This window comes from Prionailurus bengalensis, chromosome B2 (assembly GCF_016509475.1).
Source record: "Prionailurus bengalensis isolate Pbe53 chromosome B2, Fcat_Pben_1.1_paternal_pri, whole genome shotgun sequence".
In the NCBI taxonomy this organism is placed as follows: domain Eukaryota; kingdom Metazoa; phylum Chordata; class Mammalia; order Carnivora; family Felidae; genus Prionailurus; species Prionailurus bengalensis.
Window position 1 is genome coordinate 29,268,604 of NC_057349.1, and position 23,509 is coordinate 29,292,112.

At 40.1% G+C, this 23,509-nt stretch overlaps 1 pseudogene; it reads right to left on the bottom strand.

Annotated features, from left to right (window-relative positions):
- Positions 1-18,134: 18,134 nt before the first annotated feature.
- Positions 18,135-22,905, bottom strand: LOC122490429 (annotated as a pseudogene).
- Positions 22,906-23,509: the final 604 nt, after the last annotated feature.

A 23,509-nucleotide genomic window follows, 5' to 3' on the forward strand; every position in this document is an offset into this window, starting at 1 on the left:
TTTTGATGGTTTCCTGTCTCACATTTAGGTCCTTTATCCATTTTGAGTTTATTTTTGTGAATGGTGTGAGAAAGTGGTCTAGTTTCAACCTTCTGCATGTTGCTGTCCAGTTCTCCCAGCACCATTTGTTAAAGAGGCTGTCTTTTTTCCATTGGGTGTTCTTTCCTGCTTTGTCAAAGATGAGTTGGCCATACGTTTGTGGGTCTAGTTCTGGGGTTTCTATTCTATTCCATTGGTCTGTGTGTCTGTTTTTGTGCCACAGAATACATTCTTCTTGAGTGCACATGTAACATTCTCCAAAATAGATCATATACTGGGTCACAAAATAGCCCTCAACAAATATAAAAGGATTGAGATCATACCAAGCATATTTTCACATCACAACACTATGAAACTTGAAATCAACAATAAGAAAAACTTTGGAAAGCCTCCAAGTACATGGAGGTCTAAGAACATCCTACTAAAGAATGAATAAGTCAACCAGGAAATTAAAGAAGAACTTAAAAGATATATGGAAGCAAATGAAAATGAAAACACGACAGTCCAAACCGTTTGGGATGCAGCAAAGGCAGTCCTAACAGGAAAATACATCACAATCCAGACCTATATCAAGAAGCAAGAAAAATCCCAAACACAGAATCTAACCTCACACCTAAAGGAATTAGAAACAGAGCAGCAAAGAAACCCCAAAGACGTCAGAAGAAGAGAAATAAAGATTAGAGCAGAAATGAACAATATAGAATACAAAAAAGCACAAGAACAGATCAATGAGTCTAAGAGCTGGTTTTTTAAAAGAATAACCAAATTGATAAACCCCTAGCCAGACTTCTCAAAAAGAAGAGAGAGAGGACCTAAATGGATAACATCACCAATGAAAGAGGAGAGATCACAATAAACACCATAGAAATAGCAACAATTACTAGAGATTACCATGAAAAATTATATGCGAACAAACTGGACCATGGGGACAAAATAGACAAATTCCTAGACACCCACACAACTACCAAAACTCAAACAGGAAGAAATAGAAAATTTTAACAGACCCATAACCAGTGAAGAAATTGAATCAGTTGTCAAAAATCTCCCAAGGAATAAATAAGAGTCCTGGGCCAAATGGGTTCCCAGGGGAATTCTAGGAGACATTTAAAGCAGAATTAATACCTAACCTTCTCAAACTGTTCCAAAAAATAGAAATGGAGGGAAAGCTTCCAGACTCATTCTAAGAAGCCAGCATTACTTTGATTCCCAAACCAGACCAAGACCCCACTAAAAAGGAGAATTACAGGCCAATATCCCTGATGAACCTGGAGGCAAAAATTCTCAACAAGATACTAGCAAATTGAATTCAACAGTACATTAAAAGAATTATTCACCATGATCATGTGGGATTCATTCCTGGGCTGCAGGTTTGGTTCAATATTCACAAATCAATCAATATGATACATAACATTAATAGAAGAAAGGATAAGAACCATATGATCCTGTCAACAGATGCAGAAAAAGCATTTGACAAAATACAGCATCATTTATTAATAAAAAGCCTCAAGAAAGTCGGGATAGAAGAAACATACCTTAACATCATAAAAGCCGTATATGAAAGGCCCACAGCTAATATCCTTCTCAGTGAAGAAAAACTGAGAGCTTTCCCCCTGAGATCAGGAACACGACGGGGATGTCCACTCTCACCACTGTTATTCAATATAGTATTGGAAGCCCTAGCCTCAGCCATCAGACAACACAAAGGAATAAAAGGCATCCACATCAACAAAGAGGAAGTCAAACGTTCACTCCTCACAGATGACATGATACTCCATATGGAAAACCCAAAAGATTCCACCAAAAACCGCTAGGACTGATCCATGAATTCAGCAAAGTCACAGGATATAAAATCAATGTACAGAAATCGGTTGCATTTCTATAATAATGAAGCAACAGAAAGAGAAATCAAACAATCGATCCCATTTACAATAGCACCAAAACCCATAAAATACCTAAGGAATAAACCTAACCAAAGAGGTGAAAAATCTATACACTGAAAGCTATAGAAAGCTTATGAAATAAATTGAAGAAGATACAAAAAAAATGGAAAAATATTCCATGCCCCTGGATTGGAAGAACAAATATTGTTAAAATGTCAATACTACCCAAAGCAATCTATATATTCAATGCAGTCTCTATCAAAATAACACTAGCATTCTTCACAGAGATAGAACAAACAACCCTAAAATTTGCATGGAGCCACAAAAGACCCCAAATAGCCAAAGCAATCCTGAATAAGAAAACTGAAGCTGGGGGCATCACAATCCTGGACTTCAAGATCTATTACAAAGCTGTAATCATCAAGATAGTATGGTACTGGCACAAAAACAGACACATAGACCAATGGAATAGAATAGAATAGAGAAGCTAGAAATGTACCCACAAATGTATGGCCAACTAATCTTTGACAAAGCAGGAAAGAGCATCCAATGGAAAAAAAAACAATCTCTTTAGCAAATGGTTCTGGGAGAACTGGACAGCAACACACAAAAGAATGAAACTGGACCACTTTTTTACACCATACACAAAAATAAATTCAAAATGGATGAAAGAACTAAATATGATACAGGAAACAATCAAAATCCTAGAGTAAAAAACAGGCAACAACCTCTTTGACCTCAGCCGCGCAACTTCTTACTTGATATGTCTCTGAAGGCAAAGGAAATAAAAGCAAAAGCAAACTGTGGGACCTCATCCTTTGCACAGCAAAGGAAACAATCAACAAAACTAAAGGGCAACCAATTGTAATGGAATCAGACATTTGCAAATAACTTATCAGATAAAGGGTTAGCATCCCAAATCTATAAAGAACTTACTAAACTCAACACACAAAAAACAAATAATCCATTAAAGAAATGGGCAGAACACATGAATAGACACTTTTCTAAAGAAGACATCCAGATGACTAACAGACACAGGAAAAGATGCTAAACATGGTTCATCACCAGGGAAATACAAATCAAAATCACATTGAGATACCACCTCACACCAGTCAGAAAGGCTAAAATTAACAACTCAGGCAACAACAGATGTTGAATAGGATGTGGAGAAAAGGAAACCCTCTTGCACTGTTGGTGGGGATGCAAACTGGTGCAGCCACTCTGGAAAACAATGTGGAGGTTCCTCAAAAAATTAAAAATAAAACTACCCTACGACCCAGCAATAGCACTACTAGGAATTTATTCAAAGGACACAGGAGTGCTGATTCACAGAGGCACATGTACCCCAATGTTTATAGCAGCACTATCAATAATAGCCAAATTATGGAAAGAGCCCAAATGTCCATCAACTGATGAATGGAGAAAGAAGATACATGGATATATATATATATAATGGAGATATATATATATATATATATATATATATATATATATATATAATGGAATACTACTCAGCAATGAAAAAGAATGGATTGGAATGGATATATATAATGGAATACTACTCGGTGATGAAAAAGAACGAAATCTTGCCATTTGCAACAATGTAGATGGAACTGGAGAGTACAATGCTAGGTGAAATAAGTCAGTCAGAAAAATACAGATATCATATGTTTTCACTCATATGTGGAATTTGAGAAACTTAACAAAGACCATGGGGGAAGGAAAGGAAAAAAATAGGTACACACAGAGAGGGAGGTAAACCATAAGAGACTCTTAAATACAGAGAACAAACTGAGGGTTTGATGGGGTGGGGAGGGGAGTGCGAGGAAAATGGTGATGGGCATTTAGCAGGGCACTTGTTGGGATGAGCTCTTGTATGTAAGTTATGAATCACGGGAATCTACTCCCGAAGCCAGGAGTACACTGTAGACACTGTATGTTAGCTAACTTGACAACAAATTTTATACACACACACACACACACACACACACACACACACACATATTCTGGAAAGTTAACGAAGTAAAAAAAAAAAAAAGATGACTCAATCAAAAGATATCAATATCAAATCCCAGAATACATGAACTAAAATCAGGATAAGAGCATGCCCTTCATTGTTGAGGGCACAATGGCAGCTCCAGTGGGATCCATGGGGCTATGCTCTAGTGAAGACTGCCTCAAGGTTCTCTGTGGCCACAGTCCCAGTTACAGTTAAAGGATGGTTCTCCCTGATGAAATCAAAGCCTCTTTGAGCCACTATACTGTCATAGTCTATTATTGTATCTAGAGGAAATCAAATAAATGTTTGGGATTTAATTTATGGTTGATGCATTAATCAATGATTTTTGAAGAGTAAATTATGGAAACCTTTAAATATCCCCAGGCTATTTCCATTTCTCACATCAGCCACTAGCATTTGTTGCTTCTCATTTCCCTTTCTTGTCAGATGTTTCTGGGTCCTCCTGTAGGAATTCTTAAGTCTAGACTTTCAGTCAGCTGCATTTCTGTCCATATTCTCTTCTAAACACAAGGCTCAATGAAGACAGGTACACTGGATTACTTATTTTTCCCTTAAACATACTCTGTCCTTGATCGTTATTTGTCCACATAGTGATTCATATAAAATAAATGAGGAAATGGAGACCCAGAGAGGCAAAGTGCTCTGCCTTGACTCACACGATATAGACCAAAAAGGGAAAAAGTGAAAGGCAGTTGATAGGTGATCCCAGAGTTGTGGAATTGAGCCTTGCATCAGCTCCATGCTGAACGTGGAGCCTGCTTGAAATTCTCTTTCATCCTTTGCCCCCTCTCTGTTCATGCACTCTAGCTTATAAATAAATAAATACATAAATACATAAAAATACAGTCAAACAATGACAGTGTGGGAACAATGAAGGCGAAGTTTTGTGTGTGTTTATTTCTCTCTTTCGAGCTACACCAACTCTATAGGACTGACTGGGACCCCAGTCACCCACTTCCACTGAAGACTTGGCCTATTGGCAGATGTATGAGAGTGGGCTTCAAAAGGTTTTCAAGTTTCTAATTCATAGGTTTATTGATACCTAGGTACTTTCTTCTTACCCTGTTTCTCTATTAACCTCAAGATAGCAACATTGGGGTATTATCTATACTCGTTTTCTTGATATAGTTCCATTTGCCCCTCAGATGCCCTTTTTTTCTCCTTGAGTGCAGCAGTTGCTATCAGGATCTTGAATGAGAGCACTTAGTGGACTATGTGGGATGCTGGAGCTGTCTCCTTCCCTTTCATAGCCACCTTTATGCTTCACAAAACTCAGCTCCACGATTATACTCCTTTCCCCACAGCATCTCTAAAATATTACTTAAATTAAAAGAAAAAGAAACGTGTTTGGAAAAATGTTTTTTGGTTTGATTAACATGGAAAGCACTCACTTTCCAGTTTTGTACCTCTCACCAGAATTTTGTCCCTAAACATTGAACTCATTTCAAATTTTGGCTTAACTAGGAATTGCTGTAGTTAGTCTATCCTAGACTGCATCCTGTGAACCCTTAGGAATTGGAGAACACAACTTTTCCAAATTAAATATGTGGTCCTGTTCTGGCTAAAACAATGGTCTTCCGGAACCATTCTTGAGTTTTACTAGAACAAATTGAGCAAACCATATGTTCACTCTTTGCACAACACCCAATACTTCATAGCTACCAAAAAAATTTTTTTGCTGAGTTTAAATGACTTCCCTAAATACACCACTGGTTTACATTAGCTTATGGCACCCTTGTTTCCTGACCAGGGGTCAGACACCACTCCTGCACTTGCCATTATTAACTAACGTGCAGGACTAGGGCCACCTGGATGGCTCAGTTTGTTGAGCGACTAACTTCGGCTCAGGTCATGATCTCACGGTTCATGAGTTGGAGTCTTGCGTCATCCTCTGTGCTGACAGCCTGGAGCCTGCTTTGGATTCTGTGTCTCCCTCTCTTTCTGTCCCTCCCCTGCTCACCCTCTGTCTCTCTCTCTCTCTTTCTCTCTCTCTCATAAATAAAAAAACATTAAAAAAATTTTAATGTGCAGGATTATATCTTATCTTCTAGCAACTCCTCTGTAAAAAAGAACCCAGGAAAAATATCTCCCAGAATCCCCTTCTTTGTGTATCTCTACTTCAAGTTTTCTAGTGGGAGAGACTTGCATGAGACTTGGGGTCCAGAAGAGAGGGAGAACCCTCTATCCATCACAAGTGGTTGAACCCAGATGAGTAGGTAGATGCGAGATTCTCAGCAGCTTCTCTGCTAGGCTTGAGACCCACCTGCTTTGGTTGTGCAGTCTGAGATGAGGGGTGGGAGCTTTCTCACAGGTTCTAGAGAATTATATCAATCTCCCAGAAAGCTTTTGAGAATCACCTATTAGTGCTTCAGGCTGAGACCTTCAGGATATGCTTCCCTAGCCTTCCCACTTCAGCTTCTCAGAACTTTGGTGTTGACTGGTATTATTGTCCTGCAAATTACCAGTAATTTGGCATCCTGAAACAACATAAATTTATAATCTTACAGTTCTGGAGTTCTGGAGTTCTGAAATAAGTTTTACAGGGCAAAAATCAAGATGTCTGCAGGCTCTAGGATATGATCTGTTTCCTTGCCTTCTCCAGTTTCCAGAGGCCTCCTGCATTTCTTGGCTGGTGACCCCTTCCTCCATCTTTGGAGTCAATGATCAAATAAGTTTGACTTCTGACTCTGCCATCATATCTCCTTCTCTAACTGACTCCTTTGTCATCCTCTTTCACTGACAAAGAATCTCGTGTTTACATTGGACCTGCCTGGATAATCTAGGATAATATTCCTATATCAAGAGCCTTCACTTAATCACCTCTGGAAAGTTCCTTTTACCATATTAAGTGACATTTTCACATGTTCCAGGGATTAGGTCAGGATATCATTATCCTGCCTACCACATGACTTCCTTAACATTTGCTCCCTTAGACTTTCAAACAGTAGTGTAAACTCTCATTCTTATGTTAATTTTTTAATTTCTGGAATACCAGGCTTGGTTCAATTCCTCAACCAAGAAAAGATGGAAATTGTCCTCCTGTTATCCCAAAGTCTCCAAAAGATACTGATTTCTCAATATGCAATGACTATAGATTAGGCAGTGACCTTTCTGGGGTAATGGAGTGAGAAGAAAAAGAATAACTAGAAAGTCCTTTTGATTCTGTCCCTTACCATGGTATCTGGTCCTCTTGGGCTTTTGACTACAATTTCCCTCCCACCTTGACCCCAAACAATTTCTGATTCCCCAAGGCATTTTTACAAGTATCTGTATTCAGTTCTTGAATTTGCCATCTTCTCTCTACACTCTCTTGTATCCCCATGTTTACATTTTTCTTCTTTTCCAACACAGTAGTTATACCCTGATTCTTGTCACTGTACTCTTTTTACCTTGCACACATGTGAGCCAATTCTCCAGGAAGAAATTCCATACACCTCTTCATTGTTTGTTTTTATTTGGATGTGGAGTTTAACAGGGAAAGCTCTCAAGTTTTTTCTGTTTAAATTTTCTGTTTAATTTAAATTTAAATTTAAATTAAATTTAATTTTCTTTTTTAAAATTTTACTGTAAAAATAAAGCATACTCATAGTAGGAAATGAAATAAATTTGTATAAATATATTCTAAAATCTGTTCTATCACTAAAGCTTATACCAACTTTATTGAGGTCATTATTGTTACTAGCCTACTCTATATTTCCACTTTCCCCATTTTCATGCAAACATAAACACCTCTTTGGTTGTTTTATCTCATAACTTTTTTAAGCAAAAAAAACCAACAAATTTTACTTGTAAAAATTTACTTGTAGTTTAAACATTTCATAACTTGAGATTTAACATATATACCATAAAATTCACATATTCAAAGTGTGCAATACAATGGTTTTTAGTATATTCACAGACTTGTGCTACCATTACTATGGTCAACACGAGAACATTTTATCACCCCCCCCCAAAAAAAAGAACCAGTGCCCATTAGTGGTCACTCTCCTTTTTCCTCAAGATCCCCAGTCTTCAGCAACCACCAACCTATGTTCTGTCACAGCACATTTTCCTATTCTGTATAGTTTACGTAATTTAAATAATGTAATATGTGGCCTTTTGTGTCTGACTTCTTTCACTTAGGATAATGTTTTCAAGTTACAGGCATGCCATAGCATGTATTAATATTTCATTTCTTTTTTCTTTTTCTTTCTTTTTTTTGCTAAATAATATTCCATTGTATAGATACATCACATTGTATATATTCTTTTATTATTTGATTATTTGATTTTATTATTTGCTCCATTTGGGGCTATTATACTATAACATTTGCATGCAAGTTTTTGTGTGGACATAATGTTTTCATTTCTCTTCATTCCTGGGAGTGAAATTATTGGGTCATATGGTACCTCAATGTTTAACATTTTGAGAAACTACTAGTCTGTTTTTCAAAGGGGTTGCACCATTTTGCATTCCCACCAGCAGTGTGTAAGGATTCCAATTTCTACACATCCTCATCAACACTTATTATTATTGTTTGTTATTATTATTATAGCCATTCTAGTGGATGGGGAGTAGAGTCTCATTGATTTGATTTGCATTTCCCTGATGGCTAATGATGCTGAACATTCTTTTATGTATGTATTGACCTTTTGTATGCCTTCTTTAGAAAATCATAAATTCAAATCCTTTGTCTATTTTCTAATTTTATTATTTATCTTTTTATTATCTAGTTATAATAGTTTATATATCCTAGATATAATTCCCTCCTTACCAGATGTATAATTTGCAAAACAAATTTCCCATTCTTTTCATTTTCTTGATGGAGTTCTTGGAAGCACAAGTTTTTAATTTTGATGCTATATCAAACATCTTTTTTTTTCTTTTTTTGCTTGTGCTTTTAGTGTCATATATAAGAAACCATTACCTAATCCAAAGTCATAAATATTTGCATCTATGTTTTCTTCTAAGAGCTTTACAGTGTTATATCTTACATTTATGTTTTTGATCCATTTTGAATTTATTTTTATGTGTGGTGTGAATTAGGAGTCCAACTTCATTCATTTGAATGTGGATATACAGTTGTCCCAACACCATTTGATCAAAAATCTATTCTTTATCCCATTAAATTGTCTTAGCACTCTCTTTGAAAAGCAATTGATCATAAATGTGAAGGTTATTTCTGGACTCTCAATTCTATTCCTATTTTATTCTTTTTGGTGCTATTATAAATTAATTTATTTCTTAATATCATTTCTTGTTTATTCATTGATACCATATAGAAATATAATAGATTTTGTATGATGATCTTGTATCTTACCAAATTACAGAGCTCATTTATTATTCCTAATTTTTTTAAATTTATTCCTTTGAATTTGTATGCATAAAATCATATCATCTGCACATAGAGATACTTTAATTCTTTTCTTTCAAATATAGATAACTTTCATTTCACTTTCTTGCTCATTGTAGCCTTGTAAAAATGAAGTTGTTCATAAAAAACTATTCTGTCCAAAATGCCCTTTTATTAGCTGTTTTTACGTATATCATAGATATACATAGTATCACAGATATCCTGCCACTTTCACAAAATGAGTTTTAACTTATTTTTAATATCACCCCATAGTATTATACACACAACTACTCCCCTATTGACATTTAGGTGATTTCTCTTATTTCTCACTACAGGGAATTCCCTGTCCATATATTTTTACACATATAACCTCACACAGCCATCCTAAAATCTTCTGATTTTACATAAAACTAGACTGTGTAGTTAAACTGAAGGTCTGAATGGCTAGCTGGATATACTGACTAACTGAAATCCCACTTCTGCTGTGTATAATTTTATATTTTTTAATTTTTTTAACGTTTATTTATTTTTGAGACAGAGAGAGACAGAGCATGAATGGGGGAGGGTCAGAGAGAGGGAGACACAGAATCTGAAACAGGCTCCAGGCTCTGAGCTGTCAGCACAGAGCCCGATGCGGGGCTCGAACTCACGGACCGCGAGATCATGACCTGAGCCAAAGTCGGACCCTTAACGTACTGAGCCACCCAGGCGCCCCTGCTGTGTATAATTTTAAACAGCAACTACATTTGAAATTCAGATTCTCCAGGTGCAACCACACTTAATCTTTCCCAGTCTTAGAGATTCCCTCTCTGCCTCTCAACTTCTCTGTACCTGAAATTACCCTTGTACTCTAGACCAAGAAGTGATCTAGTCCTCTAGTCCTAGTTCTACTACTTGCTAGCTATGTGACCTAGAGAAGGTAAAAGGGATTTATCTCCATTGACTTCACTTCTAGTTATCAAATCTCCATATAGTTTGCACAGGTTAAATCCAAAAAATGTTTGTGTTTCATCTTTCCAGCCACTAGGCACACCATCACAGTGTTTTTCATACTTCAGTCCTACTCAAAGATTTAAATGACTACTGTCCAGATAGGATAAATTCCTGGGCAGATACAGATCACCTCCTACCTTGGCTCCTACCAGACCAGACTGCTCACCATGCACTGATTATGCCATAATTCACTCTGCTTCTGCACCTTTGCTCATTCTGACTCTCCCATCAATTCTCAAGGGTCAGCAGTGACCTCTAGTTTCAAATGTAATGGACTTTCTTGCCTTCGTTTCCCTCAATGTCTCTAGGGTTTTCGACAGAGTACTGTCCTCCTTCTGGAGGTGCTTACTTTGGCCTAAATACTATCATATTGTAGATTCACTGTAGGTAGCTGCCTGACAAAAAAGAGGCTCAGCTGACTTAATACATCTTATTTCCTCTTCTGCCCAAACAAACTCTTCTATTATAATGGTATTATGGATAATTATTTCAAGGGAGAGAGGTGCAGTATTTGACCTTATGATTAAAAACTGTGTTTAAAGTCATAATTTCATGACCATTGGGGTTTACCTTAAACTTTCTTCCCTGGTATCCTTTCATATCCAGTTGACAACTCCAGCTCCCTATATACCAGGATTTGTAGATCTGTCCATGGTGCTGAAAGACTTAATCAAGTTCCACTAACTCCATAAATAGCATTTTTTTATTATGGAAAACTAATCCTTAATGAAAAGTCTACAGTCGAGTTTGTACATTCATTATTATAATTTTAGAGCACTTCACTTACTGAACGATCCAGCAGTAAGTTGGAAAGATAACATCTGGAAAGACCCACAGAATATTCTCTTAACAAAAATAGACCACATAATGAAGGAAAATTTTATTTTGAAATTTTTAAATCAGAATACAAAGAAAAGAAGTCCAGTATTATCATGGAGGAAAGAGAGAATTTTGATTTAAATTAACTTTATTTATTCCTTCCCAACTTATATACTACCTTTTTGGGGTTTTTTGTTTGTTTGTTTGTTTGTTTAAATTTTTTTAACGTTTATTTTTGAGACAGAGAGAGACAGAGCATGAACGGGGGAGGGTCAGAGAGAGGGAGACACAGAATCCGAAACAGGCTCCAGGCTCTGAGCTGTCAGCACAGAGCCCGACATGGGGCTCGAACTCACGGACCGCGAGATCATGACCTGAGCCAAAGTCGGCCGCTTAACCAACTGAGCCACCCAGGCGCCCCTATAATACCTTTTTGAATGTCACCATACATTTTAATTTTTTCCATAGTTAATCTTCATTAAATTGTACTCACATATTTTACTTTTACTTTTATTTATTTTTGTCTTTAATCTTACACCCTTCTCCTTTTGCCTGAAGTACTTTCTCCAAGGCTTCCTTTAGTAATGGTCTGTTTCTATCAAATGATCTGTCTTGGTCTGAAAAAATCCATTGAGATTTTAATTTTAATTACTATATATTTCTTATTTTTTTAATTTTTTTAACGTTTATTTATTTTTGAGACAGAGAGAGACAGCATGAACGGGGGAGGGTCAGAGAGAGGGAGACACAGAATCCGAAACAGGCTCCAGGCTCTGAGCTGTCAGCACAGAGCCCCACGCGGGGCTCGAACTCACGGACCGTGAGATCATGACCTGAGCCGAAGTCGGCCACTTAACCGACTGAGCCACCCAGGCGCCCCTATTTCTTATTTTTTTAAGTTTACTTATTTATTTTGGGAGAGAGACCATGAGTGGGGGGAGGGGCAGAGAGAGAAGGAGAGAGAAACTAAATATGCTCCCTACTGTCAGCACAGAGCCTGATGCGGAGCTTGAGCCCATGAACTGAAAGATCATGAGCTGAACCAAAATCAAGAGTGGGACTTTTAACTAACTGAGTCACCCAGGTTCACTGAAAATATTCTAAAGTTTTCTTTTATTCATAGTAAACATAGCTATTTTATAACCTATTTTCGTTATTCTAATTTCTAAATTAAATGATGTTGCTGTCTTTTCTGCTTGATCTTTTATGGTGTCTTGTTTTTTGTGAAAATATGTTTCCTTATTCAGAGTCAAGTGTTTATTTTGCTTATTAAGTAATTTTTTTGAATTTTCAAAGCATGGATAATAGGTTCCTCCAGAGAGGATTTGGGTTTGCTTGCACCAGATTCCCTGAATTCATAGCATGATGATTTCCAGACCACCCAAGTAATATAAAGTTGGGCTGAAAATCCATAAGAGAGAACACTTATGATTAAAATTTAGGCACAAGTTTTTCCTCCCACTTTACTCAGCATCAAGGCAACCGGCTCTGTGGCTCCTTGGGCATAGGACATCTACCTCACACTAAGGAACTGGCACTTTGCAGTACCTGCTTAATCAAAATCATCCTATTAGGTTTTTTACTTTGAGGGCTCCTGGGGCTTTGCCTTCTATACCAAATGCCTTATGAGGCCATGAAAACTAAATCTTAAGTTTTCCACATTAAGTAGATGAGCTCTTGACAAAAGTAAATTCAGAGTGCCCTGATTTCAGGCTGGACAATCCCCACTAAAGTATAAGTCCTTTGATCTTTTAATAAAGTTTTATATATTTTTTTCATCCATTTTTGTTAGCATTAGAATAGGTGTGGACACCTAATGTGTCATGTAAGTGATTCACACCTTATCCTCAAATATGTGTATCACAAATCTTCCCATCTTGTTCCTTCCAAGTCACTGAACATCTAAGCAAACAATTAACTACTGCCATGCATTGATGAGGATTCAACCACAAGACATTTCTCCTTTTGACAAAGAGAATTTAAAGAAGGTCTTATGTAAGATCTTCCCTCTGAGAGGATTTCCCTTTCCCCACTGTTCTTTATGATCATCCTTGAATGGGGTTGTAATGCTGTAATAGTCCACCTCTGGCTATTCAAAGTATATTCAAAACCATATGTAAACCAGATTCAATTTTTTCCACTGCAGTCAACCAGCTTTAGGGAACTCCTCACAGATTACAAGTATGAAACAAAGAAGAATGGACTCTGCAGCAGTTATAAGAACACTAGGAATGGATTTCATTTGGCTACACAACTTACCTGTGCTTTCAGGGCCTGCTCAAGTCTGATGCCATATGTAACACTTCCCCTGCTAAAGGAGTGCTGCTTTATATAAAATATACAAATATATAAAACTCAGATCATGATAAGTCACTGTCATTTACTGTGGTGGTGGCATTCAGAATTGACCAGGGCACAGTATCAAACCAGAAGCTATTTCTGAAAAGCAGAACATAGAATATACCTTTTTTCCAAACCCTGGAACTTAAGTGATGAATCTCCTATGACTGTTTCTCTCTCTTTCCCTCTCTACAGCTGCCCCTTGTCTCACACACACACACACACACCACACTACACCACACCACACCAATATCCAATTAAGCATTTGGGGACAAGTGGCAGATATGCTTGCCTACTGCCTGGATCAGTGTGGCATTTCATTTTAGATGGAAACATTTTTATACTTGTACTACTTTATGGGATTTTGCTTCCGAAAAACTGCTTTGTAGGATGAGGAGTCATTACTTTTTATTTGATAAAATTATCTCTGTTCACAAAGGGATCAATAACACCAGTGCAGCTCTCAAAGAGCTCATACTCTTTAGAGTGTGAGGAATTCCTTGGAGTTTGAATAGTGGGTAGTCTCATTGCCAAACACTAGAACCAGTTATAGGATTTGGTACACAAGGTTTTGGGGGAGGATGGAGGACGAAGGCAGTGCTTCTTTAACACCTAACTGAACTGCCTCCAAGACTTCCGTTCAAACTTAGCTGCCTTTTTAATGACTGGATTCTGATTTTATAGGAAAAATCTCAGCTATGCAATTGCTGTCTCCAATACTAAAGAAGCCAATTTGATATGAGGCATCCTTCTTTACTATTGCAGGTGATATAAAGTCAGTAATTTCCTGAGGGATTTGGGGCCTCAAAGTCCAGGCCTAATCTTACTTGGGTTTGAGAAACCTGAATAGGGAATCTCTGATGTTTGGACCTGTATTGGACTTACAAGATCTAATTATAGGCTGTGACCTTCCCTTCCAAAAGTCTCTTGCAGGGTAAGATTTCTGGTAATGCAACATGAAGAGGTATACTGGAAAGTTGTCCTTCAGAAAACAATTACGAAAACTGGACAAAAATACATGCATAGAACCATACATATATGCTTATAAGCTCTTCATGTAATTCAGTGGGGAAAGGATAGTGTTTTCAACAAATGCAGTTGGAACAAATTGACAAGGAAAAGAACAAACAACACATACAAAAACTAACTTGAAAAGGAATTTAGACCAAAACTTAAGAGCTAAACTTGGTAAACATCTAGAACAGTGCTATCCAATACATTATAATCTGAGCCACATATGTAATTTTAAGTTTTCAATTTGCCACATTTTAAAAAGTAAAAAGTAATGAATAAAATTAATTTTAATAATATTTATTTAACCCAATACATCTAAAATGTTATATAGTTTTAGCATATAATCTATATAAAAGATTATAGATCAACTATTTTATATTCTTTTGATTACACTTAACATTTTTTGAAAGTATTGTTTTGAGCCTACAGGGGTTAGAAATTCTTTAGTGTTACATCCTACTTTCCTCCAGATCCAGAGATTCTAGGATTTGCTGAACCTATCAGAATTGCTTACACATCAAACTGGATGCAGGAGAAAATGAGTGCAGAGACAAAGCTGAGGGTAGGATCTACTTCAGCTTCTTCCCTCGTCTCCCATCTTTCCTCCACTCACAGGCCCTGAATTCCCCTCCAGGCTCAAGGGTTTCATGAATCGCCAGTAAGGGGTAGGCAGGAACAGATCATGAGGTCATGAGATATGCAAACCCAGATCCCCACAATTCCTCTACAGGAAGTTCTTCCTGAAATCCATTCACTCCCATTCCTGCTGCAGCCTCAATGCTTTCCTCAGTAGAGTCCCAGGTCTGTGCAGAGGTGATCTAGAATACTCTTCTTTCCAACAAACAGAGGGATCACTCCCTAGGCCCCCCAGGACTTAGCTCAAATGTCACTTCTCAGAAAAGCCTACTTTGAAGATAATATTTAAAATTGCAACCAGCTTCCTCACATAACGTAACTTGTTCTTTATCTCTAAATCAATCTTTACTTACTGACACCTCTATAATTGACATCAGTTACTTTATTTATTGGCCATATATTCCATCTGAATGTAAGCTCCATGACAGAAGGAATTGTTCCTATTTTGGTTGATGTATCCCAACTTCCTAGAATAGTGGCTAACACATGGTAGATGTTAAATAAATAATGACCAAATAAATCTAGAAACTGCAACTCCTTAAAACTGAGTCTGTCGTGAATGGATAAAGAAATTGTGGTTTATATATACAATGGAATACTACTTGGCAATGAGAAAGAATGAAATACGGCCTTTTGTAGCAACACAGATGGAACTGGAGAGTGTTATGCTAAGTGAGATAAGTTATACAGAGAAAGACAGATACCATATATTTTCACTTTTTTTTTCAACTTTTTTTTGGGGGGGGGGACAGAGAGAGACAGAGCATGAACGGGGGAGGGACAGAGAGAGAGGGAGACACAGAATCCGAAGCAGGCTCCAGGCTCTGAGCCATCAGCCCAGAGCCTGACGCGGGGCTCGAACTCAAGGACCGCGAGATCGTGACCTGGCTAAAGTCGGCCGCTTAACCGACTGCGCCACCCAGGCGCCCCTATTTTCACTTTTATGTGGATCCTGAGAAACTTAACAGAAGACCATGGGGAAGGAGAAGGGGAAACAAAAAGTTAGAGAGGGAGGAAGCCAAACCATAAGAGACTGTTAAAAACTGATAATAAACTGAGGGTTGATGGGGGGTTGGAGAGAGGGGAAAGTGAGTGATGGGCATTGAGGGAGGCACCTGTTGGGATGAACACTGGGTGTTGTATGGAAACCAATTTGACAAATTTCATATTAAAAAAAATTAAGTCTGTCGCAGGAGGAGTATTTTCCTAGTATGTGATTTTGAAGTCATCTGGGGGATGGAGGGTGGGTAGGGAGATGAGGCTACTTACTACCCTCCCAGAACTCATTACCCCTCTCTACCCTAGATACAGCTACACATGCATGGGTCCCAGATGAAGTTCTTACCAGCCTCTTGGGCCAGGTCCAGGGGTTCTTAAACAACAAAATCAAAGCCATAAGACCATTGGCGCCTCTATGCTTAGCTGCAGTATGTGGGGCCCTGTGGGCCCTCCCCTAGCCATGACCCCCAAATCGCTGGTTAGTTTGCAGAAACAGACATTAGATTTGGATTTAGAACTGCAAGACCTTCAATTTCAGAAATTGGTTGTGGCAGGGAGGAAAGCCTGAGGTGGTAGAGACAGTAGATTCATGTCTGCTTAGGTCCATGAAAAGGAAAAGAGGCAGATTCTGAACTCTCCTGTTGGAGAAGGGCTGCCATCCAGACTATGAGAGTGGGTGGTCTGACATGGGAGGTGGGTTCACCCTTGGTGTCCAGGGGAGTGGTAGTGGGATGCCTGGGCCCTAAAGTTCTGAACAGTCACAGAGGGACTTCCCTGGGATCTTGGGGTGGATATTGGGTGAATGCCCCACTCAGTCTCATTGTGGATCTCTTTGTAACTGAATTTAGTCTGCAGCTCCTATGCCATGTCTTGCCCTCAGCCCTGCCATACTAGGCATGGAGAAAATCACCTGGTTGATTCCTAGCAATGCCTTCATTTCTGGAAGTATCAGCCAAACAAGTGCCAGGGACTAGAGAGTCCAAAGTCTCATTCCAGGAGTCTGAGGAATTGAGGACTGGGGTACCCTCTATGTGGGATCCACCGTGGACCTGGGACCCAGCTAATACAGCCTACAGACCTTCTTCTGCCCTGAAGGCTGTTCACAGTCGTTCAGCAAGGAGGAAACATCTTTGTGATTGTGGAATTTGGGAAACACTTCACACCCTGAACTTGGCACAAGATGGGGCTCCTCCATGCTTACAAAGCTCTGTGCACTTGGAAGCCTAGGGTGGCTCTGGGGAAGTCCTGGTTGAGCAGGTCAAGAGGGAGCCCAGGGCTCCTGTCCTCAGCTCTGTGCCACACGGGGGCGCTGCCGCCCTCCGATTCTGCATTGCCGCGGGGAAGGACTGGTGTTTGTCGAGTCCGGCTGAGGGGGCTAACCTGGAGCCTGGGCAACAAATGCTCGGCGGGGGAGGGAGCTCGATGAAGAAGCCGCCTTCTGGGCACCCCTGGACTCCACAGGGCTCTGGCTGGGGGTGGGACAGGGATCGTAGAGGAGCGCTCTGCAGCCTTGCCCTGCCTCTGAAGTTTCCATATATTCTCCCACAACCCTTCTTTACTGCCCTGCGGTAGCAACACACAGGTAAATGGAAAAATAGATGTTTTCTTCTACTCCCTATCCTTTTCCTGGGTGTCCTTTTTAAAAATAAACCTTTTATTTTAGAATAGTTTTAGATTTACAGAGAAGTTGCAAAGATAATAAAGAATTTCCATACATCCCACATTTATTTCCCCTATTATTAACCTATTACCATGGTACATTTTTCATACCTAACGAAGCAATACTGATACATTATTATTAACTAAATGGCATTCTTTATTTGGATTTCATTAGCTTTTCCCTAATGTCCTTTTTCCTTTCCTGGATTTTTTTTTCTCCTTTAAGTTTGTTTGTTGTTTGTTTTTAGTAATCTCTACACCTAACTTGGAGCTGGAACTCAACCCAGAGATCAAGAGTTCCATGTTCTTCTGACTGAGCCAGCCAGGCACCCCTCCTTTCTTGGATTCTATCATTTGGTCCCTTTCATGTCTCCTTAGCTTCCTCTGACTATGACAGTTTCTCAGATTTTCCTAGTTTGTTTTTTTGTTTTGTTTTGTTTTATAACCTTGACATTTTTAAGGAGTACTGGTGAGGTATACAGTAGAATCTCTCTCGAGTTCAGTTGGAAGTTTTGATCACAGGATATATGGGTTTGGGGACAGGTGAAGTGCCATTCTCACAACATATCAAAGACACATAATACCAACTTGATTTATCACTGTTTCCTGTGGCAACTGAAACAAAGTACCACACATTCATTGGCTTAAAACAACAGAAAATTATTCTATCACAGTTTTGGAAGCCTGAATTCTGAGATCAAAGTGTCAACAAGACTGTCCTCTCTCTGGATGCTCTGGATGCTCCATTCCTTGTGTCTTCTAGCTTCTGGCAGCTGCCCAGCACTCCTGGGCATTCTTTGGCTTGAGACTGCACTACTCAGATCTCTGCCTCCTTCTTCATATCACCTTCCTTATGTTTCTTCTTCTGTGTCTGTTTATAAGGCCGTTTGTCTTTGAATATAAGGTCCACCTGAAGAATCCAGGACGATCTCCTCATCTCAAGATCTTTAAATATGGCAAAATAACTTAAAAATGGCAAAGACCATTTTTCCAAAGAATTTTCCATTCACAGATTCTGGGGATTAAGGCATAGATGTGTCTTTTGGGGTTCACTCTTCATCTCACTTTACCAGGCCAGTGTTTCCCAGGTTTCTATGCTATAAAGTTACTTTTTACTTGTCTCTTTCCATACCATACCCTGGAAATAAGTCATTATGGGCAAGGAATTATGGTCCACTTTCTTCAGGGCAGAGTATCCACATAAATTATTTTGAATTCTTCTGTATGGGAGATTTATCTATCCTTTCCATTGGGTCATTTATACCACTGTGGACTCATGGATATTTATTTTATACTTTGGCCTATAATTTAATATTTCTTTATTTTGTTTGTAAAATTGTTCTGGCTTTGACCATTGGGAGTTCTTCCTGCTGTCTCCTGAGTCCCCATGTGTTTTTTTTTTTTTCGTTTTTTTTTTAAGATTTTTTTTATTTTTAAGCAATCTCTGCACACAGTGTGGGGTTTGACCTCACAATACCAAGACCAAGAGTTGCATGCTCCACCAACTGAGCCAGGTGCCCCACCCCACCATGATTTTATTTTTTAAGCACTTATTACATTCTGGCATTACATCTATATGGAGATTTTTTTCTTTATTGAGAAATTTGGGTACATCAAATAAAACCAATTCCTGGGTGAAAAAAATAAAACCCACAGTGCGGGGGGGGGGGGGGGGCAGGGCAGAAAGTCTGGGCCATAGCAGAACCCAGAGACTATCTTCCTTTAAGTGAAAATTTCTAGGTACTTCATAATTGACCTTTTGATATAAAATGACCTATTGAATTTCCAATTTTCTGTTTTTACTGTTGAGGTCCTTAGAACAAACTAGGAAATCTACAAACCTTGAGCCTTCAAACCTTTCATGAAGGATTATTTGGCTTTTGAATCAGTTTTTCCTTGTCTAAGAGGTAGAACCAGCAACAGCACCCACCTTCTGGGCAGCTTGTTTCTTGGCATAAGGTTGTAGAACCACCACGGCTTCATCCACCTTGAAGCAGAGAGACTTGGGGGACTCCCGCTTGTGCAGCAGCTCAAAGCTGTCAACCTTCAGCAGCATTCCTACAATCTTTCCAGCCAAGTTTGAATGCACTGTTTGGATGAGTGGGAACAAACATTATCTCAGCATGTGCTTCTGTTCCCAGGGAGCAGGGAGGAGGGGGAGTGTGCAGTCAGCATAGAGGCAGTCAGGGGTTCCTACTCCTGCACATGGGCCATAGGCTGGGGTCCCTGCAGAGGCTGGATGGCAGGATTAGGGCTACAGACACTGGAGGTGTATTTGTAAGGTGCAGCAGCCCAAGGAGCAGCAGCAACAGCAGTACAAGGTGCTGAGATCTGCACAGTTACAGGAACACCTTCAGACTGGCAGCAGTCAGCCCCTACTGGGTGGCACCAGCCCCACCAAGGGGTCTGGGCACTCAGACCCCAGGGGTCACAAAAGGCCAGAGCATTACCAGTTGTAGTCAAATGGTGAAGAGCTGGACAAGGTCCAGCCTGGCAGATAGCACTTGGCATTCCTTGGAAGCCTTGAGGTCTCCCACCTTGTTGCCAGCATGAATTAAACCTCATCTGTGCTAATATGGGGTGTATAGTACGGAGGTCTTCTCTGAGCCTGTTGGAAATGCTGGCACAAAGTAACCATGAGCTGCAGGCTAAAACTGATTTAAGATGGCATTGGCAGGAAGTGCTCTCATTCCAACCACCTGCTGCATATACAGGTTGGTCAGGTGAGCCTCTTCCCTCTGACTTCCTCTGGGAAGCCACATAACAGTGGCTTGGAGCCCAGGGTGCATCCATTCATCTCATTGACTACTTTGGTTGCCTCTTTAGGAAATAAGCAAAGCCAAACCCTCCAGCATTACCTTAGCACTGGTGATTGATCCAAAAGGAGAAAACTCTTGGGGCACCTGGGTGGCTCAGTTGGTTAAGCATCTGACGCTTGACTTTTACTTAGGTCATGATGTCATGGTTCGTGAGTTCAACCCCCTCCCTTCCTCCTGTTGAGCTTTATGCTGACAGCACAGAGCCTGCTTGGGATTCTGTCTTCCTCTCTCTGCCCCTCCTCTGCTTGCTCTCTCTCTCAAAATAAATAAAAATAAACTTTTTTTTTACTATTATTATGCTTTATTATATCCTTGTCCCCAAATCCTAACAAGATAATAGCATTTTTATTCTTTTTTAAATTAATAATTAATTAATTTTTAAATTTACATCCAGGGGGCGCATGGGTGGCTCAGTCGGTTGAGCATCCGACTTCGGCTCAGGTCATGATCTCACGGTCCGTGGGTTCGAGCCCCGCGTCAGGCTCTGTGCTGACCGCTCAGAGCCTGGAGCCTGCTTCAGATTCTGTGCCTCCCTCTCTCTCTGCCCCTCCCCTGTTCATGCTCTGTCTCTCTCTGTCTCAAAAATAAACATTACAAAATATTTTTTTAAATAAATAAATTTACATCCAAGTTAGCATATAGTGCAACAATAATTTCAGTAGATTCCTTAACGCCCCTTACCCATTTAGCCCATCCCACCTCCCACAACCCTTCCAGTAATCCTCTGTTCTCCATATTTAAGAGTCTCTTATGTTTTGTCCCCCTCCCTGTTTTTATATAATAAAAATAAACTTTAAAAAAATGAGAAAACTCTTCTTAATTTCTCGTAATCAGTGGTGTCATCCAAGTTATTAATGTAGAGATTTACCCCCTGATATCGACTAATTCTCTCATTTGAGCTTTTCAAATGTCTGTTTTAACTCAGCCTGCCATTCCACTTTATTCTGTGCACAGCTTACAAAAATGATTTTCCCACTGATTTATTATCCATTCATTTTTTTGATGGCCTTATTGGCATCCTCGTCTTTTTTGTAACTCACAAGGCCAAACTCTGCATTTCTCACTAGGATCACTCATCATCTTGATACGTAGGATCTTACCAAACTGCCTAACTACTCTTTCAGGCTATCATTATCAACCTCTTCCCCAAAGTTTTTGATATATAAACATTGGTGAATTCCTTGGCTTTGGCTCCAAGCTCGGCTTCCCGATTTTTTCACAACTTGAATCTGCCCACAAACACTTTGCTGTCATTGAAGAACATGCCGTTCATCTTCTCGATGGCCTTGTCAGCAGCCTCTTGGGTCTTGAAATGGGCAAAGTCATAACCCTTAAAGCTGTTCTCACACACCACCTTTCAAAACAGAATGTTTCCGAAAGCAGAAAAAGTATCATAAAATGCCTTTTTATGTAAAGATTTGTCCAGGTACTTAATGAAGATGTTTCCCACCCCAGGTTTCTTCAGAGAAGAATCCCTCTGAGACCACATGATGTGAATTGGCTTTCCCTTAATCACATCAAAGTTCAGGGTGTCTGCCTTGGCATCAGCAGGTCACTGGAAGTTGACATAGGCATAACCCAGAGAGCGGCTGGTAGTCATGTATCCAAAGACCTGGATGGACAGCTCAGGCCCCGCAGGACTGAACTCTTCGTAGAGCATGGCCTCAGTGATGTCCAAATGCAGGTCACCCAGGGAACAGGGAGGCTGTGGGGTACCTACCTGCTAGCCTCAGTGTTCATCTCCCCCACCCCCACCACCCCAAGCCCCATGAGGAAAACTTTGAGGGACCACACTGGACAAGGAGGGCTCTTCTCAGAGATGTGGCTACCCGGTGACAGATGGCAAAGTGAAGCTAAGAGACACTGGGTTAGGCTCAGGGAGACAGAGGACTGGAAAGAGGAGTTCAGAGATAGCTCATTGGAGAGTGACAAGCCAAGACAAAAGGCTCTCAAAAACAATATGGCCCTCTCTGGGAGTTTGTAATTTGCAGGCTGTCCTAGTCTAAAGTTCCAAATTTTAGGGGCGCCTGGGTGGCTGAGTCAGTTAAGCGTGGGACTTCAGCTCAGATCATGATCCTGTGGTTAGTGAGTTTGAGCCCAGCATCAGGCTCTGTGTTGACATCTTAGAGCCTGGAGCCTACTTCCAATTCTGTTTCCCTCTCTCTCTGTCTCTACCCGGCTCACACTCTGTCTCTCTCTCAAAAATAAATAAGCATTAATAATAATAAAGCTCCAATTTCAAAAACAGAAAAAATAACGTATTAAAACAGAGACTCTTCTCCAAATCATAAAAATTCTTAAAGAGGCCACCAAATGGTTCTCACGGTGGCCGGGGCGGGGGCTGGGGGAGGGCATGCGTTTCTCTAAGCTTTGGCAGTTTAAGATTACAGCAGCCAGGGGAAGAGGGGGAAACCAAATATTGGTTGGAGCTAACTGGAGAGCACGCAGCCGCCTCCCACTGGGGGCCCTTCAGAAAAAGGCAGGGCAGACATTTGGAGCGCCGGAGGGGCGGCCACGAGGCGTGACCGGACTGCCAGAGCAGAGGCGCGTGGGCGTGGGTAGGCTGGCTGCTCACCACTCGGAACCACCGACCGGGACCGACAGACGCCAAGGTGTGGCTGCAGCGGGCTGGGACAGGCGGGAAGAGGCAAACTGACTTCCCGCGGGTTTTCGGAGGAGATTGACTTTTCCCTCTCTCTCCTTTTCTAAGATTTTAAAGCGTTTTCTTTTTCTGTTTTTATTTCAGGTTGCTGGGCCCGAAAGCCGCGGGTGCGCTGGGATGGAGAGAGGCAGCCATTTGAGCCACCGCTCCCCTTACACCCGCCCGCCTAAGGCGCAGCTGATGTCAAAGGGCGCCATGAAACCTGGGCGCAGTCTTGCCTGCCCACTCGGCCTATACATATATGTTTCTATCCGTATAGCCTCACCCTTTATCTGTATCTTCCCATAACAAGAAACT